The 19,029-nt window shown below is 44.7% G+C and overlaps 1 protein-coding gene across 1 annotated transcript in view; it reads right to left on the reverse strand.

The window, feature by feature from the left end:
- The window catches only part of AURKAIP1 (aurora kinase A interacting protein 1), an 84,229-nt gene extending 65,554 nt beyond the window's left edge, over positions 1–18,675 (reverse strand). The window contains exon 1 of the mRNA XM_086921445.1: positions 18,266–18,675. The gene's annotated coding sequence lies outside the window, so the exon portion shown is untranslated. The remainder of the gene's footprint in view (positions 1–18,265) is intronic.
- Positions 18,676–19,029: the final 354 nt, after the last annotated feature.

Genomic DNA, 19,029 nt, shown 5'->3' on the forward strand with positions numbered 1-19,029 from the left:
TATATGATTTTTAACAAGTGGTGAAATGCATGAAATTAATTGTTGTCACAAAAACTTTTCGTCTGAGAACACTTTAATGTGATATTGATATTTGGGAACCATTACATCGTTGGCCACACTGGAATATCCTCCGACTTCACTATGATTCAATCTGTGCAATGAGGGTTCCATCAGAGGTTATAAAAGTCAAATTGAAGAAATATTTTTTACTAGGTATGCGGTTTTACTTCTGGCACAAGACAGTACTAGTGAGATGAGCAACAGTACCAGGAGCTGAATGGGTGATGCTGTAATGGGTTTTAATCGTTGGCATGTTGTATATGTAATAGTAGAATGTGGGGTATAACATTCTAGGTTGCTAGGGAAAAAAGTACAGTTGGCTGAGGGTGGCAGGAACGAGAGGACGTGTGCTGCTTGTATTATGCATTAAATACTTTTATGTAATAAACAATACTTCCAACCTAAATGAGTCTCTCCTGCTTGCAACAATTGGCGACGAGCTGGCTAAAAGAACCCGCCTAGTGAATCTTTCGTTATTTTGGAAGCACCATTCCTCTTTAATTGGAATTCTTCTCTTGCATGGAGTTACCTACCTGTCCATAGTAGTGCTGCGGAGCAATTTTGGAAACAACACTGCGACCAAGATGTTCGTAGAGGAATATACCATGGAAATGTTGTGACGCTAAAGCTTTCTTCAACCGGAAGTGCTACAGTCAAAGCGCCGCCACTTACCGAGCTGAGTTGTACTGATTCAGATACTTGTAAGCGGCTCGCTGTTGAAACCGTCTCCGGAGGAGCTGCGGTGACGTGCTGGATATGCGACACAGATGTTACGTGTCTGATGCAGGAAATACGAGGAAAATCCTTACGCAAGGTCACGTTGGTTGACCTTGCACACTGCCATTTTGGTTTTACTGAAATGTTATCATTTGCATTTCCTCACACAGTTTTCACTACTTAAGATTGTACGTACGTTAACTGGTCCAAGTCATACTTGTACGTCCTGAAAGGGGGGGGGGGGGGGAACGCCTCGCCTTCCGAGGGGTTGCGGTATACAGGTGGTGGGCCAGGGCTTCAAGTATTTGGGAATCTACATCTCCACCAACCCCAAAGCGCGCTATGAGCACAACTTGCTTCCCCCTCTCCTCCGCCTTCGGCGTGATGTAGAGGGGTGGCGTAACCTCCCGCTCTCCCTGCTTGGGCGCGCGGCGTTGTTTAAAATGATGTCCCTGCCCAGGTTTCTCTACGCCCTACAAAATACTCAAGACCCGGTCCCGGCTCGCTACTTCGGTGAGATCGAGAGCCTACTACGCACCCTACTTTGGGATGGCCGCCCTCGCATCGCTATCACGAAGATCACGCTACCGTGGTACGATGGGGGGATAGCATTGCCTGATGTGCGGAGGTATTACTGGGCCTCCCAGTTAGCGGCTATTAACCATGGTTTATACGGCCCGGCGGACAACCCGGGTATGCCATGGACCGATGGCTGCTGGGCGGCGGGAGATATTACAGGGCACTCTACTCGAGGTCTCTTGACAGGCGGATGTCCGGCCCAACCAAAACCGCGGTCCATATTTGGAGGGCAATTACTAAGGCGCAGGAATGGAAGGAAGGACTGACGAAGGCGACCCCACTGTACGACTCTGACATCCTGGGCAAATTATGGCATACCAAGGGCTTTGACAAATGGGACCTAATTGGCATCTCCAGGGTGGAGGACATGTTGCTGCGTGGCGAGGTTAAAACTTTCGCACAGTTACAGGCAGAGTTTCGGCTGGGTGAAACGGAATTCTTCCGGTATGCTCAGCTGAGACATGCACTGCTGTCCGCCAAGCCGGAGGGGGAGGCGATTCCCGACAGTTCTCCCTTGGAAGATAGGGTGCTGGACGGCCATATGCCAGACAGTGCCATTTCACTGACGTACAAAAAACTCATCAACGTCCGTACAGATCTCCTCCTGGGCGTGAGGGACCAATGGGTGCGAGATGGTATAGAGATTGATGACGAGGACTGGCAGAGTGCGGTGTCCTCCCCTAAGGAGGTTGCTATTTCCTCCCGTCTTCGACTGGTGCAGCTCAAAATCTTGCACAGAGTTTATGTCACTGGTCCCAGACTCGTGCACATGGGCTATTCTGTTGATGGCCTTTGTGGGCGCGGCTGTGGCGCCCTTGCCACTTTCATGCACATCCTATGGGAATGTCCTGCAATAACTTCCTACTGGCGGCGAGTGCACTCGATTATGAGCGAGGTGACTGGGGTGGCAGTGCATGCGGAAGCCAGGAGATGCCTTCTCAACATCTGGGGTCCGACAGATCATAACGTGGCCCAGACCCAATGGGTGACCCTTGGTAATATGGTAGCTAAACGGGACATTGCACAGAAGTGGGGAGCTACAACGGCTCCGAAGGTTGTACAGTGGAAGGCCAATATGGATTGGTGCATGTTCCGGGAAAAGATCGTGTATGTTGCCAGGGGTAAACCCAAAAAGTGGCAGAAACTGTGGGGGGCTTGGAATGAATACAGAGGGGACATTTGCATACCTCCAGAACCCGCACCACAGGAGGAACACTTCTCACCGTAGCCTTTGACTCCAACTTAGGAATTTTTCTGCTGCCATTCTGTGTTTCCCTCCCTCCCCATTTCTAGTATCATACTCTGCTTGACATGTCTGTGTTCACGGTGCCCTTTTGACCCCCTCACTGTATTCTACATTCCATTGCCTCTTTCTTTGCGCCAGTTTCGGCGCTTCCTTCTTCTTTCCCCTCTTTTTTTTACACTAATTATGTATAAACTTGAAAATCAACCTTCATTTGTCCTGACGCACTGATTCTTGCACGTTGGTTCTATTGTTTCGTACTGCTGCCTCGCCTCCCGGATGTAAGGCTGAATAGCTGTGTGCATTGTTTTAAATAAAGGTTTTAACATTTTTTTTTTAAAAAAAAGATTGTACGTACGTATAAATACAAAACAGTTTTTTTTTTACATCGTATCTAGTTGAACTTCTGCTACGATTTTGTGATCTTTAAGGTGAGGTTTTCTCCAAGATGGTCATTTTCAGATGTTTCTGCTTTTCTTTCATGTTGTGTGGTGATGAACTGTGGACTAGCCCATAATTCATGGTGAAGTTTCGACACTGAACAATCCCACTCATTCAGATTATTAGCCTCTGTTTTCTTTTGCCTGCATCTTCAATTGTGAATCAAAATGTCAGGTCAAAGTTACAACATCACAGCACCTCAACCATTTTGGCCATCAGGTTCTACACCTTTATTGACCTGGGGAGAATGGAAAGAATATTTTTTTTATTACACTGCGGCTATAGACGATGCGAAGAAAATGTCTGCAGAACAGAAAACGTGAATTCTCTGATACTATATTGGTCCTCATGGTCTTAAAGTGTATTCACAAATTTACCAAAGCTGCAATCATAGGGGAGGTTAATGTCTTTGATGCTGCTATTCACCAGCTGGATGTTTATTTTAAACCCAAAGTGTGTATGGGTATCACTAGATTCAACTTTTTCCAACAAAAACAGTAAAGGGATGAATCTATTGGTGAGTATTTTGCAGAGTTAATAAAAACTAGCTATGGATTGCAGGTTTGGTACCTTGCAAGATGAGTTTATACTTGACCCGGTTGTAATGCATGCATGCAATCCTGCAATTCAGGCGTGTCTATGGATAAATGGTCACTCTTCCTTGAATGAGGTAGTTGCAATTGTGCAAAATACTGAATTATCTAGTAAATAAGTGTCTACTTTAAAAAAAAGATCCCAATGAAGGCGAAACTATTTGCAAAGTACATAATTAGCCTATAAATAGTTCTACGAATTACAAGAAGGATAAAAAAAACTAAAGAGCAACTCAGGTGTTACAGATGTGATAGTAAAGAATATCATGCTTTTAATAAAAAGTGCCCAGCTATCAAGCAAAAATGTAGCAATTGCGGGATTCTGGGACATTATGCAAAAGTATGTAGGAAAAAGATGAAATGTAAAAAATGTGTATGCGAGGATCCAAATAATGAGGGTGGTGCGTCATCTACTAGTAATACAGAAGGGTGCGACAATGTAGCTAGTTTGTGCAACAACCTAGTTTTAAACATTCATGATACGGTTGGGGAAAAAAACGGAATGTCCAATGGTCATTGGTGATGTTCAATTACCAATTTACGCGGACTCAGGTTCTCCTATTACAATTCCCAATGAGGACTTATGGAAAAAGTATTGTGTGCAAGGTAGGAGAAAAATGGTTGCCAAAAAACGTTAAACCAGAAGAATATAGTGGTATAAAGTTGTTGACGGAAAACAAGAGTTAAGGCAATGGCATTGAGGAGTCTCCCTTTATCAGCCAAGGCCCTCTTTAACAACAAAACTGCGACCCACTAGAAAAAGGCTAAATGGCACCCCAGAAGAAGTTAAATAACTGTGGCAACTGCCCTCCTCCACCTCTTATTTCGCCTTTTTTAATGAGTGACTGAAATTAAAAATGAGGACTATATAACACTAACTTTTAAATATATATGAATAGATGTTTTATAATAAGTTTTAATGTATGCAACGGTTTTAATTATTCATGCATAATAATAGTAAATTTCAATTTCTATAGTGGTGAACGAATTGACATGATTGGGTTTAGATGGTTCAGATTTAGATTCAAGAATAGATCCATGGGGGCAAATTGTATCTTTCAAAAAAAAGGGACCTCCTGTGTTGGGTTGGTTTGATCAAACGAAATTACACATAATTCTTAATCCCAACAGTGAAGAATAGGTGTTGATTATGGATGAGGGAAAGAAAATTGGTGACACTATTCTGTTCGGTTAACTCAATGTTTATATCAAGGAGTCACGGAAACTAAAAGGTTTCCAGCACAAAATACAATTAAAGAGTTGCGCGGGATCAAAAATTCACATAGTCAGAAAGCAGCCATTTTTGGTCCGTGATAAAGTTTCCAAGGAATTACAAAGAATGGTGTCTTCAGGGGTTATTGGGTTAGTAGAAAGCTTGGTATGGGTTTCTCCATTAGTAGTGGCCAGATGCCAAAATGGCAAATTGAGATTGTGTGTTGACTTGCGCCATCTCAAAAACAATATTGTAGTTGACGAATTGCCTCTTGCGAGGATAAACAAGATTGTTGCTTCATTAGAAGGGGCTAAATGGTTCTCCAGCATCGCCTACCACTAGATACCCTTGTCCACTGAATCAAAACACTATACTCCATTCATTACTCCGGAAGGACGCTTCCAGTTCAAGAGAATGTCGTTCGGATTAGCTTCTACTGCAGCTGTATTCCAACGTTTAATGTTTAGAGTATTCTCTGAGGTAATTAGAGTGTAATTCTTCCAGGATGATATTTTAGTTTTTGGAAACACCAAAGAAGAACATGTTAAAAGATTGATGTGCTGGAAATGTTAGATTCAAGGGGTTTAACTATTGAATTTTTAAATTGCACATTTGCAGAAGAAGTGACTTACCCTGGTCATGTTATTGATGGGAATGGTGTAAGACCCAAACCTTCCTTAGTCAGGATCATCAACGATGTCTCTAGTCCTAATAGTCAGAATGATGTACGTTCCTTTATGGGGATAGTAGAGTACTGTTTGAATTTTGTTCCTAAGTTCTCTGAAAGAACTTACCACAGGAGACAATTGTTGAAGAACAAAAACAGATTTGACTGGTCTAGTCAGTGCGAGGAAGAATTTCCTTATGTTAAGGCTGCTATTGCAAAAGCTTCATCTTTGAAGAGTTTTGACCCCTGTGCTGGCAACGCTCTCACCACAGATGCTAGCAGTGAGGGGCTAGGAGTGGTGTTATCAAAAGTTGACATGACCGGAAGTGAAAATATAATTGCTTATGCATTGAGGTCATGATCACCTTCTGAAGAAAACGATGGTACAATTGAACGTGAAGTTTTGGCTTGCGCCCTGAAATATTTTTGGGCGTTTGGGGGATACCTTGCACTATTAGATAGAACCATAAACCCCTAGTGAAATTGTTAACTACAGAGGGTACTATTAAATCTTCAGCTAGGATTTCTGGATTATCCATGCAAATGCAAGATTACAATTACAAATGTTCCAGGCGAGGAAAATATGTTATGGCATATTTCCTTTCCTTTCTAGAATGCCCATTCAGATGGATGAATGCAAGGGTGAGATTTGGAACGGGTTTCAAGTAGATTTGGTGCATGACAGTGGCGCACCTGCTGTTAAGGTGGATGAGCAGAATTCCGAATACAGAAATGATAGTTGTGTACAAGAGGTGTTCAAGTATGTTAATAGTAAATGGTCAAATAAAAGTAAGATTGCAGAGTCTATTCGGCCATTTTGGGAAGTCAGATCTGAACTGACAGAAGACAATGACACACTTAAGAGATGAAAGGGTGGTTTCTCCTTTTTGTTTAAGTAAAACTGTCATTAACTTGGCTCATGAAGGTCACTTTGGTATATCAAGAACGAAAGTAGTGGCAGGGCATGACAAATCCACTCGCCGGCTCGCATTTGCGAGTCAGATTTAGTTAGGGCGAGCTATTAGGTCCTACTCGCTCTTTTGGGCGAGTAGGCAGGAAGATTGACTTTTGACCTCTGTCTCTGAAAGCAGAGCAAATGTGACAAGAAAGCAAGATGTAAAGGCATCTTTATTGCTCACAAAATGAATGAGCAATAAAAATGCCTTTAAATCTTGTTAAATTGTCACATTTTCTCATAGAGGTCAAGTGCCTTACAGTTAGGTCTAGTAAGAATTTCTTGTTTTTTGAGTCCCGAGTGGTAGAAAAAATTGTTTTGGTGCCCTGGTATTGATCAAGACGTTGAGTAATTTGTGAGGGATTGTACTAACTGCATCAGAGCTGATAAATATTTAATTACTGCCTGACCTTCATGTGTATTATTGGCATTCCTCAAAACCAGTGAGAATCTGTAGACGGGGATGTCATGGGACCAATTGGTATGCCTCAAAGGTATGTTTTGGTTTTCATTGATCTGTTTACTAGGTGGCCTGTGCCCAAACTTGTTGACCATGCTGATACGGACTCTGTTTTAGAACAAGTGTTTGTGTCTGAAGGGATTCCCACCACCATTTTAACTGACAATGGTGTCCGGTTTGTTTCTCATAAAGCAAAATCTTATTTTGACAGAGTGGGAATCAATGCACACAACTACTTCACTTTATAATCCAAGCAGTAATGACATGGTTGACAGATTCAATCAGGTCATAAAGGGAGTTATTCAAATGGCCATTGCTTGTAGCAATGATTTGGTGACCAAACTCAGGAAAACCGTTTGGTCCAGAAGGTTACCACAAATTAGTCTCCTGGTGTATCTCCTTTTGTTATGATGAGAGGGCGGAATCCCAGGTCCAAATATAACCCGAGATGGTTACTTCGTATGGGCGTAGAGAGTTGGTCCTCTGAAGAAGTGAGGCGGAATGTAAAAATTTGCTAGGAAAAAAATAAGCTGTCCTATGATTCCAAAAATGGTGCTAAAATTGTGGAGAATGAGATGGGAGATTGGGTCTGAGTTAAGAAACCTGGTTGTGTTACAAAGGGTGAGAATACATGTTATGATCCTGAGGAGGTTAAAGAAATTTTTGAAAATTCTGTGAGACTTAGCAGTGGAAAAGTATGGAATATCAAAAGAATAGCGCTTGGTCACTCTCATGCTTGGAAGGAGATGGGTAATGAACATTCCAGGAATGTCCAGGATCCATTGATTGATTTCACGGAACATATAAATGACACTGTTCATTGTAATGATAGTATTCTGTTCCTTCTGGTTCTGATGGTGATCAGTGTTGAGTCCTACAACCTGGTCACAAATGAGGAAGTGGTGTCTCCGCCTGATACTTTGGATGAAGTTTCAGTTGACAGTATTGTTACACAGGGTCATCCTCAGGAAAATGTGGGGGGTGGTAACATTGATGAAGATGTCTGCAATAAGAGAATTAGAAAACCACCTAAATGGTTAGAAGACTGTGCATGAAAACGTATAGAGTATATATTTTTTATTGTATATTTCTTGCATGTTGATATGATGAATTAAGTGTATTTATTTTTTTATATAGTAAGTCTTAGTTTTTGAGCTGTATAAAAAGAGGGGGGTTGTAATGGGTTTTAGTAGAAGCGGAATGTGGCATATGAAATAGTAGAATGTGGGGTATAACATTCTAGGTTGCTAGGGAAAAAAGTGCAGTTGCCTGAGGGTGGCATGAAAGAGAGGACGTGTGCTGCTTGTATGCAGCATTACAAATTGTATTTAATAAACAATACTTTCAACCTAAACGAGTCGTGCTTGCTTGCAACAGTTATAAACTTTGTTCTGTCGCAGCTTGAGCCGCTGCCTTCCTTAATCAGTGTGAGGTGCTGCGATGACACGCCACTTTCATGACTGTTGGAGCACTCGTCAGCACTATCTTTTGGACAGCCAGAAAGACAATGGCTCATGTAGACGTTCTGAATTAGCATGCTTGTACGTCTTCATTGAAATTGAAGGTTGAGTGACACCCTGCAACTATGAATGAAGCAGTTCTAAAATCGACACTTCCCAAACAAACGAGTAGCCTACAAAAAACAGTGACCCTATATTTTTAGGTATCGCTACTGCGTTGCACGGCGCAGCAGTGCATGCAGCACAAGACCTTTAGTGAGTGAAAAACCGGGTTTTAGCACTTACCTAGGAATCGCACACTTCCTTTAGTGCTACCCCATTGGCCTTTGCGTGCGTCTTTTTATAAAAGACTGCACGCAATTGGCCAAATGTGGGCGTGTTGCTCCGCCCACGGCCTATTGGTGTCTATTACGCGCTTGGTGCGCGTAATAGACACCAATAGGCCATGTGGTTTCAAATATCGTGCACAGACACGGGCTTGATATTTGAAAGCACGTCTCCTGTGGCGCGCGCGCAGCACTCGCTGGATTGTTCATTTTTGGATCCATTTCTAAGGGAAGCAACGTAAGGAAAGAAGCGCCGACGTCTTGTTAACTTTTAAATATGCTCAGTTCGCCCTGCACAGAAACAGAAGTCCTTTATTCCCCCTCCAACCTCACACATGCCTGTGCGCCTTTATTTTTTTTTCTAAGGATTCTCTTTCTCAAAGTGAAGGCAATCGGACTCATAAGCCCCTCTTTTTAGGGGGCCTTGAGACCGCAGAGTACTGAGCACCATTCTTCCATAGATCCGCTGGACAGTCCAGTCATCTTTTCTGGGGCGTCCCAGGGGTAAGGTACGAACCTCGAGCTTCCCACGAGGCAGAGCACAAGCGGTAATAATGTATATGGTGGGTACACACCTTGCTCTAAATGTCATATTCCTTTTCAAGCAGACCACTGCCAATCTCTTCAGGAGCCACGGGGCCAGCCGCCCTCTGGGTACTTGTTGCACCTGTCACAGGAAGACTTTAAGTGCAATGAAAAAACTGGAGGGGGTCCTCTCAAAGGGACGTGTGCGATGTAATTAAGGACGTGGCTTAAAAACAACGAAGCTAGAAATCTGTGCTTAGCTCTCGTGCGCGGCCAGACTGGTATTTTGCTGCTTCTGTCATTGCATTCAGATATATGATACGACAAGTAACATCATAGCTACAACAAGTTTGGACTTTTGGCTTTGTCAATGGTTGTTAGTTGTGTATGATAAATGAGCAACAAGTTTGGCTTTGTTGTATATAACATTGGAAATGCTTCAGTTATGAAATTATGAGACAGTAACAGTACTATAACGAGCCTCCTCGAAGTTTCATCAAAGGCTGTGAAGGGTGGTACTGCCGCAGATAAGTTTATTTTTCCCTCCTGAGGGTGAGGCCAAACATGGCGAGTCCGATAGGGACTCGTCTCAGCACCAGCTTTTTCAGAACTGCCGGAGCGGAGAACAGGCAGGACCCGGCCCACTTACAGCCCTGTGACACAGCCACAGTATATGACAAAAATAAAACTCTACTCCTGTCCTTAACCTGATCTGCCTACAGACTGGCAGTGCCCGACGATGGGGAACAACTCCAGGACTGTCACGTTCCTCACCATTCCCACACCGACCCCCCCTGTGCAGCAGACCATCTCTGCATGCGCCATGGACCTATAAAGACAGAGCCAGAGCCCACACTCCCGGTGGAGTCGGAGAACACGCCTAGCTTCCTGCAGGAAGTGACGTCAACATTACCGAACCATCTGACTACTGGGGGCTTCATCCCGGATATTTAGACCAGCACTTACGTCTGCTGACAAGGGGACCCTGCGATGCTTAATCTAGAACCCTGTCAAAATCAAAAAGGACTAGCTATGTTAGGGGGAAGGGGGGACTCAAAGAAGTACGCATGCCAGCAAACCAATTGGTTTGTTCATGAAGCCCTCACCCACCAACCTAGTTGGTGGCATGCTTCATCATCGGGCCCACCACAGTGACACCGAATGTGTCCCGGTGTGCTTCGATGCCAGGTTTCTGCGGAGCTGGTATGTTCGCCGAGTGTGCAGTGTAGTGAGTGAGAAAGTGAAAGTTAAAAGCTATACAGTGGGTCCCAGTACCCGAGGGTAAATGGATAAACTTTAATAACTGGGCCCCTGTTAGCGATTAAAAGGCAGTTGGACGTGTTGGAGTATGAATTAAGACCTCCAGTGTCCTGTGTGGTCTAAATGTTTCAGCCAGGCCTTTTTTAATTTAAAACTGGCTTTCCTCAGGACCAAGTGAGTATGTGAAAAAGGTGCAATTTAAATAAAAATACTAAATTATAGTGATTGTGTTATTGGCTATGTGTCGCACTCCCTAAGGTGCGATTATATGTAAGATGGGGATTCCCTCTAGCTTTACTACATACAACATAAAAAGACATAGACAGACGTACAGGGAAGAGTCATTTTAGTATGACATGATAAATTTCCCATCTTATAGCCGACTTGTAAGGTGAGTGATCGACCTATATAAGGCTAGGGTGTGGTTATCACCGACCTGCGTGGGTTTTATTTTAAAACCGATTGTAGTGATGAGCTAAAACAGCGGATATTAGCATGGTAAGGTACAGGTAAGTAAAGTATGATGTCCTCACACAGGCTATTTGCTGTAAAAAGCTTCCATGGGTCACCTGGCAGAGAAAGAGACCCTGAAAAGAGGTAGTGAAAGTAATAGTTTACATCCAACCTGTACGGAAAAAGGTTTAGGTAGCTAACCCCAGTTGTAGCGGTGGTGTGCTTGAGTTACTCACGAAATTGCCGGTCTAGATCCTCCTTGGACCTATCGTCCTTCTTCGGTGCCCGGAACGAGTGAATGAGGCTCGTGGGACGGGTTTAAGTAGCCCCGATTATTGGTTCCACCTGAGTAAAGGTGGAAATAGAGGGAGGGATGCGCTCGCGCTGAATGCCCTGTCATTGTTGTTGTGCGCATGCGCTAGGGAGCGGTGTTCAACGCGCATGCGCACGGAGGGCTGGCAAGTGCCTCCGAGGCGGCGCATGTGCGGGTAAGTAGTGCGTCTCTGGTTAGACGGTCTGGGGCACATGATGGTGGGGTAATTCTGAAGCGCTAATAAGCGCATGGGTCAGGAGGATAGCCTGAAGTGCACGGTCAGTTGTCATTGGCGCAATATGTAATATTACAGAGGGTTACTCTGTTTTGGCTGGGTAAAACTGTTAGAGAGACAAAAGAGTTCAGATTGGGACCTAACTATTTTTCACAGGTTAAGGGAATTCCACGGAATGGAGTCATTCAGGCCCATTGTGTGGGTAGACAGCCTGTATATCCAGCGTTGTTCTTTCTGGAGGAGGAATTTTTCATTATTTTCTGTTGGGTCAAACTGTTCAATGACAGTCCACGTGAAGTCATTAGGGGTGTGGTTGTGGGATAAGAAATGGTCTGTCAGTCTGCTAATGTTTTTGCCACATCTGATGGTGCTCCTGTGTTCTTTCATTCTTGTTCTGACTTTCCTGGAAGTCATCCCGATGTAATGGAGGCCGCATCTGCAGGTTATGAGGTATATTAGGTTGGACGAGTTACAGTTGGTGAACTGTCGTTGTGTCCATGTTTTTCCTGGTTCTAGATCGAGGGTTTTAGATGGTAATGTCAAATGGCATACTCTGCAGTTGTTGCACGGTTGGTGGCCTGTTAGTTTGGGTAGGCCCCAAGCATTGGGGATTGTGTTGTTGGACGGGGCGGTGTTAGGTCTTGGTCTTGTATGGACAAGCTGATCTTTGAGGTTCTTCGCTCTCTTATAGGCGAAACGAGGTTTTTCCCAATTTCTGGTGCCTGAATTAATGATCTTCCAGTTTCTGTGGATAATGTTGGAAACCTGGTTCGATGCAGTGTTGTATGTTGTCACACAGGTGAGCCTGGGTTCCTCTGGGGGTTTTATGGTTGTTTCCAGCAATGCCTCCCTATTTTGATTCCGCGCTCTTTTGCAGGTGGTTTTTATGATCCTGGTGGGATATCCTCTGTCCTCCAATTTGTGGACTAGGGCGGTGGCTTGTTGTTTATAGTCCTGGATGTGACTGCAATTGCGTCGGAGACGCAAAAATTGTCCATAGGGGAGGTTTTCCCTCAAGGGTCTGGGATGGAAACTCTCAAATCTGAGAAGGGAGTTCCTTGCTGTTGGTTTGTAGAAAGTCGCCCTCCCAGGAGACTCTAGAAAACTTCCTCCTCTGGATCAACAGTCGGGACAACTACCTACGCTTCACAAGCACCAGCAGCCCAACCGAACTGGCTTTTCTAGACCGCAACATAAAATCAAACCAGAACGGTCTAACAACTACGACTTTCTACGTAATAATAATGAAAAATTCCTCCTCCAGAAAGAACAACGCTGGATATACAGGCTGTCTACCCACACAATGGGCCTGAATGACTCCATTCTGTGGAATTCCCTTAACCTCTGAAAAATAGTTAGGTCTCAATCTGAACTCCTTTGTCTCTCTAACAGTTTTACCCAGCCAAAACAGAGTAACCCTCTGTAATATTACATATTGCGCCAATGACAACTGACAGTGCACTTCAGGCTGTCCTCCTGACCCATGCGCTTATTAGCGCTTCAGATTTACCCCACCATCATGTGCCCCAGACCGTCTAACCAGAGACGCACTACTTACCCACACATGCGCCGCCTCGGAGGCACTTGCCAGCCCTCCGTGCGCATGCGCGTTGACCACCGCTCCCTAGCGCATGCAACAACAATGACAGGGCATTCAGCACGAGCGCATCCCTCCCTCTATTTCCACCTTTACTCAGGTGGAACCAATAATCGGGGCTACTTAAACCCGACCGACGAGCCTCATTCACTCGTTCCGGGCACCGCAGAAGGACAATAGGTCCAAGGAGGGTCTAGACCGGCAATTTCGTGAGTAACTCCAGCAAACCACCGCTACAACTGGGGTAAGCTACTTAAACCTTTTTCCTTACAGGTTGGATGTAAACTAATACTTTCACTACCTCTTTTCAGGGTCTCTTTCTCTGCCAGATGACCCAAGGAAGCTTTTTACAGCAAATAGCCTGTGTGAGGACATCATACTTTACTTACCTGCATCTCACCCTGCTAATATCCGCTGTTTTAGCTCACCACTACAATCAGTTTTGAAATAAAACCCACGCAGGTCAGTAATGACCACACCCTAGCCGCATATAGGTCGATCACTCACCTTACAAGTCGACTATAAGATGTGAAATTTATCAGGTCATACTAAGATGACTCTTCCCTGTACGTCTGTCTATGTCTTTTTATGTTGTATGTAGTAAAGCTAGAGGGAATCCCCCTCTTACATATAATCGCACCTTAGGGAGTGCGACACATAGCCAATAACACAATCACTATAATTTAGTATATTTATTTAAATTGCACCTTTTTCACATACTCACTTGGTCCTGAGGAAAGCCAGTTTTAAATAAAAAAAGGCCTGGCTGAAACATGTAGACCACACAGGACGCTGGAGGTCTTAATTTGTACTCCAACACGTCCAACTGCCTTTTAATCGCTAACAGGGGCCCAGCTATTAAAGTTTATCCATTTACCCTCGGGTACTGGGACCCACTGTATAGCTTTTAACTTTCACTTTCTCACTCACTACACTGCACACTCAGCGAACATACCAGCTCCGCAGTAACCTGGCGTCGAAGCACACCCGGGACACATTCGGTGTCACTGTGGTGGGCCCGATGATGAAGCATGCCACCAACTAAGTTGGTGGGTGAGGGCTTCATGAACAAACCAATTGGTTTGCCGGCATGCGTACTTCTTTGAGTCCCCCTTCCCCCTAACATAGCTAGTCCTTTTTGATTTTGACATATAATCCTGGGGATCCGGACTAGCTTATCTAGTCCTCGCTCTCTACTTTGATTTGGTAATCTAGAACCCTGGCATTGCTCTTACAATGGAGCGTGAAATGGCTCACCAAAGGAGACAGTTAATTGGCCCACCACCTCCTGTCGCTGACGTAATGTGCCCTTTTCTTGCAAGCAGGGGACATCAGGCTCAAGAAATCCCCCTGCTTTATCATCAGGCAACAAGATAAAGTCCTTGCACTAAGTCAAGGTTGAGGCTTAGAAAAGATAGCTTCTTTCCTCTGGAACTGGGGGACCCCAAACTTTTACATTTGTGTCACGAAAACCTCTACTATTCCTGCACACTACAAAATCCCCTTTGTTGCCAAGAAGAGGGAATTATCAGGGTAATTAAATATTTATTTTGAACCAGCAATTGTTCTGGCCACCCACTCCAGGGTCACTGGAAGTATAAGGCACCGCTCAGCTCATTGTCAAAACATCTGTCAAAGTAACACATCCATGCAAACTGGAAACCTAGCAGCGTGACGTCAGCAGAGTCAAAATCTGGCTCAGCCATCAGTGTGTCCTTTCCTAATGCCACCAATTGTTTGAGATGCGGGTCAAGCGAGGCATAGTGACTGGAAGAGAATAAATGGTTCATCGCCTCCTATGCTGAGGAGCCCTCAGGGAATGATAGATTATATATTAGTTCAAGTTAAAGTTCATTAAGCTTTATTCGAACTTTACATTCATAAAAGCAATGTGCAAATACTGCAAATACATCAAAAACCCATTTTAAAAACAAGTATCAAGTATAAATTTAGGCACATCCCCTTAAAAAAATGCTAGACAATCTGCGGGCGCGAGTCGACAGTGGTCGGGCAGCATTTTTGGTGCTGCTCGACATGTCGGCCGCGTTCGACACGGTCAGCCATCCCACCCTGATTTCCAGGCTGGAGGAGTGCGGGGTCAGTGACAAAGCCAGGGACTGGTTAATCTCCTATTTGGACTGCCGTCAGCAACGGGTCTCGTTACCCCCCTTCAGTTCAGAGGAGCGGAGAGTGGGACAAGGAGTACCTCAGGGCTCGGCCATCAGCCCCATACTCTTTAATGTCTACCTCCGCCCCCTAGTCCAGCTCATCAAAACCTTTGGTATCTCCGCATTTAATTATGCGGACGATACCCAGCTGGTCTTTTCTCTGGAGGGACAGGACGCAGTCTCATTGGAGACCTTTCACAGGTGCATGCAGGCGACAGCGGAATGGCTCCGGTTGAACTCGCTACAGTTCAACGGAACGAAGACGGAGGTCTTACACTGTTCCGCGGATCGGGTTCCTCGCGATCTTCCAGTGGACTTTTGGCCTTCGTCCTTCTCAGAGACAGTGTCTGCGGCACAATCAGCGCGCAATTTGGGCGTCACTTTTGGGCCCAACCTGCAGCTGGATCTACATGTGAATAAGATCTCTTCAACATGTATGATGTTGATCCGCATGCTGCGTAAGGTCCTTCCTCTCCTCCCTGTGCAAGCCCGACCAGAAGTAGTGCGTTGTACCATCCTAAGTCGACTTGACTATTGTAACGCACTACTTCTGGAGGCCCCGGTAACACTCCTGGGCAAGTTGCAAAGGGTGCAAAATATTGCTGCTAAACTCGCCCTTTCTCGCCCCTACCACAGCTCTTCTACGGCAGCACTGCGAGAACTCCATTGGCTGCCAGTTCATCTACGAGTGCGCTACAAAGCAGCGTGTATTGTGTTTAGGGCTGTTCATGATCTGGGCCCCATTCCTTTGCGGCGAATGTTTGCCTGGTATTGTCCAGCTAGAGCTTTACGCTCCTCGTCATCCAGGCTACTGGTAGTCCCGCGATTCCAGAGAGTGAGGATGGGGGGCCGCTCCTTTAGAGTAGCGGCATCCAAACTCTGGAACTCTCTGCCTATATCCTTGAGAAGCCTTGGAGATTTCTTACCTTTCAGAAAGGCTCTAAAAACGTATCTTTTTCCCAGGATAGGCTGAGCTAATGCTTTCTCACTGAGTACGGGTCAAAGCGCCAGGATGCCCTTTGTGGTGGCAGGTTGCGCTATACAAGTATGCCACAATACAATACAATACAAAAAAATACTGACGATAAAACCACAGTTAAAAAGATAAAAACATACGAACATATGCACATACCACATCATAAAAAAATTATTAATCTGATATCAAGGACACTGTGCAATTAGGCGAGCCCTCAAAATCTATGCCCAACCTAGGAATTTCACCATAGCTAATGCAATGGGTGGGGTGGCATCAGAGCGCAAAATGCGTTCAGTCTCCGCCGCCACCCTTGTGCCTAGGAGCCTACAGATCGGTGTCAACCAAGCCCGACGTGGGGCAGCATAGGCAACACAGACAAAGAGAATATGTGCCGTAGACTTAATTGTGACACTGCACCCCGGACACCTAGTTAGTGATTGAGATGACCACTTCATCGTGAAGGATTTTACTGGGAGTGTCCCCACCCTGTATTGAAAGTACAATTTGCGATCCTTGGGTTTGGCAATTGCGTCCAACCTCGGGGCGACTTTATGATCCATAAACTGGCTGGCAAGGGAAGTTGACACTTGTTGCCTTACGTTTTTTACTCGAAGCGATTCCCAATACTTTGCCTTCAGCACGGCTTTTGATGCAAAGATGGAATTTGCAGGATCAGTCCACAATGCAATCAACCCTAGCTCTCCTAAAAGGTTTCGGACTGCCCCTAGATTATGTATTAGTATAAATTGGCAAGGATCTGTCTTGGACACAATTCCCAGGGTGGAACAAACCAAGTCAAGAAAAGGGCGGTACGGCTCACTTCCGGCCAAGGACCACCTCCTTCCTCCTTGATGGAACCTCTGCAGAATACCGGTTTTCTTCATTTTACTGTATCGTTCATTTTTCCCCTACACATAGGTAGGTGTAAAATTTAAAGAAACAGTCGTCTGCTCTTGTTGAAAAGTTTGCCAAATTCACATGCCTTTGTTGGAGAGTTTTCAATTCTTCTATAAAAAGTCATTCTGCACGGCCCTTTCCTCCCTCAAAAAATGTTTTGGGATGTGCTTTCTTAAAAAAAAAAAAAAAAAAAAAAAAATCACCAACTTTGTAAAGACGCTAAAGTTTGCACAGTTTTAAGAAATATTCCCTAAAGATGTCAAGGTTTCACGTTATCAGCATTGTGCACCCTACTCCTAGAACAGGCCTTCCACGCAGCCAGGTACTACTAGTTGGCTGCTCCTGCGCAGTAGTAGCTAGTAGCTGCTATAGTGACAGTGGCAAGTAGTTCTGTGCCAGATCAGTTAACTTCTTCCTCGGATCCTAAATCCATCGTCTAGCACAGTTAGCACTGATAAGCCCCTCCTGGGTCTGATGCCTTTGGGTGCAGAAGCGCATTCATGCCACGTCCCTTGCGGCACGAGTTTAACAAGAAAAACAACAAGCATTTGTAATGCAATAGGTCTCACATTATTAAAGTTTGAGCTATTGCCATTGCTAAATAATGCATCACCAATAGCTCAATCTTTAATAATGCGAGACCTATTGCATTGCAAATGCTTGTTTTTAAAAGGGGTCACAATTTGTGAACCTTTGAAGCAGCGAAGTTATGTATTTCCATTCAGTACAAGAATCACCTTTGTTTGCATTTTGGTACTTGTAGTTATCCCAAAATAAACGCAGAACTCTAGGTTTCAAAATACAAAGGTGAATAAAAAAAGGCCAGATCAAGATGAGACAACACATTACAATAACAGAATGCGAAGGTCTAAAGCAGAGAAAGTGGACATTATATTTAGCATGATGGGGGTGGAGGGGGCGTTATGACACCTTTTTCCAGCACTCTTAAGAACTTTGCCTTTCCTTTCAATCATACACAATGACGATTTCCTTCTAGCCTAAAAACAGTGACCCTCGCTGACCTCTAACGGAGATTGTACAATTCAGGCATCCAACAACCCGGCAAACAATACTCCTTTCCAGAATACAACATAGTCTCAATAAGATGTCACACGTGCACTACTTACATTGACTCGTCCACGACATAAGCTTAATTTCGGGTATCAGCGGTTGACTTTTTAGCGGATATCTTTTGGCAGGCATACATTCAGCACTTCCGGGTCGCATAACCACCAATCCCAAGGCGGAACATATTCTGAAAATGGGAAGATCTGTGAATGTATAAAGTTACCTAGGACTGGAGCACCGGCTAGTTTTTAGCCAATCCAAGTACGCAGCACAGAATTCCGAGTGCTGATTGGCGGTGAAACTGTACGGCTCTCCCGATGTGTCCTTACAGTAATCATGCGCGGTAGAGGTTACGGAGTTGAGCTTAGCTGGAGTTCTTCTACTTTTGTTGGTTTAGTCACAGAGCAAGTGGTAATGGCGTGTTTTGGCTGGACCAGGCTGGAGAGGTCGTAAAGTGCACGCTACCTACGTTACTAGATGGGAAGAGACCGGAGAGGAAGGGAGGGCGAGGGAGGAGGTGGGGGAAAATAAGGTTGGCCCCACTCGGCTAGCTGCGGTATATGCCCAAGCAGCAAAAAAATAAGGAAACCCCTAAGGTCCCACCCCCGTTAGCGAATCACACAGCTAAACAATCATTGGCAAAACCAATAGTGGAGCTTTCTTGACGTCTTTTGGTTGTGTCTATGTTTTTTTGCCATGTTGCATAATAGTGTGACTGCTGTACATAAGGTGTAGCATGGCCTATCATAAGGTATGGTGTGGCCTTTCATTGAATAGCATTGCGTGCTATGGCCTATCGTATACTATGGTATGGCAAGTCATT

Source organism: Lissotriton vulgaris, chromosome 5, assembly GCF_964263255.1.
Source record: "Lissotriton vulgaris chromosome 5, aLisVul1.2, whole genome shotgun sequence".
In the NCBI taxonomy this organism is placed as follows: Eukaryota; Metazoa; Chordata; class Amphibia; order Caudata; family Salamandridae; genus Lissotriton; species Lissotriton vulgaris.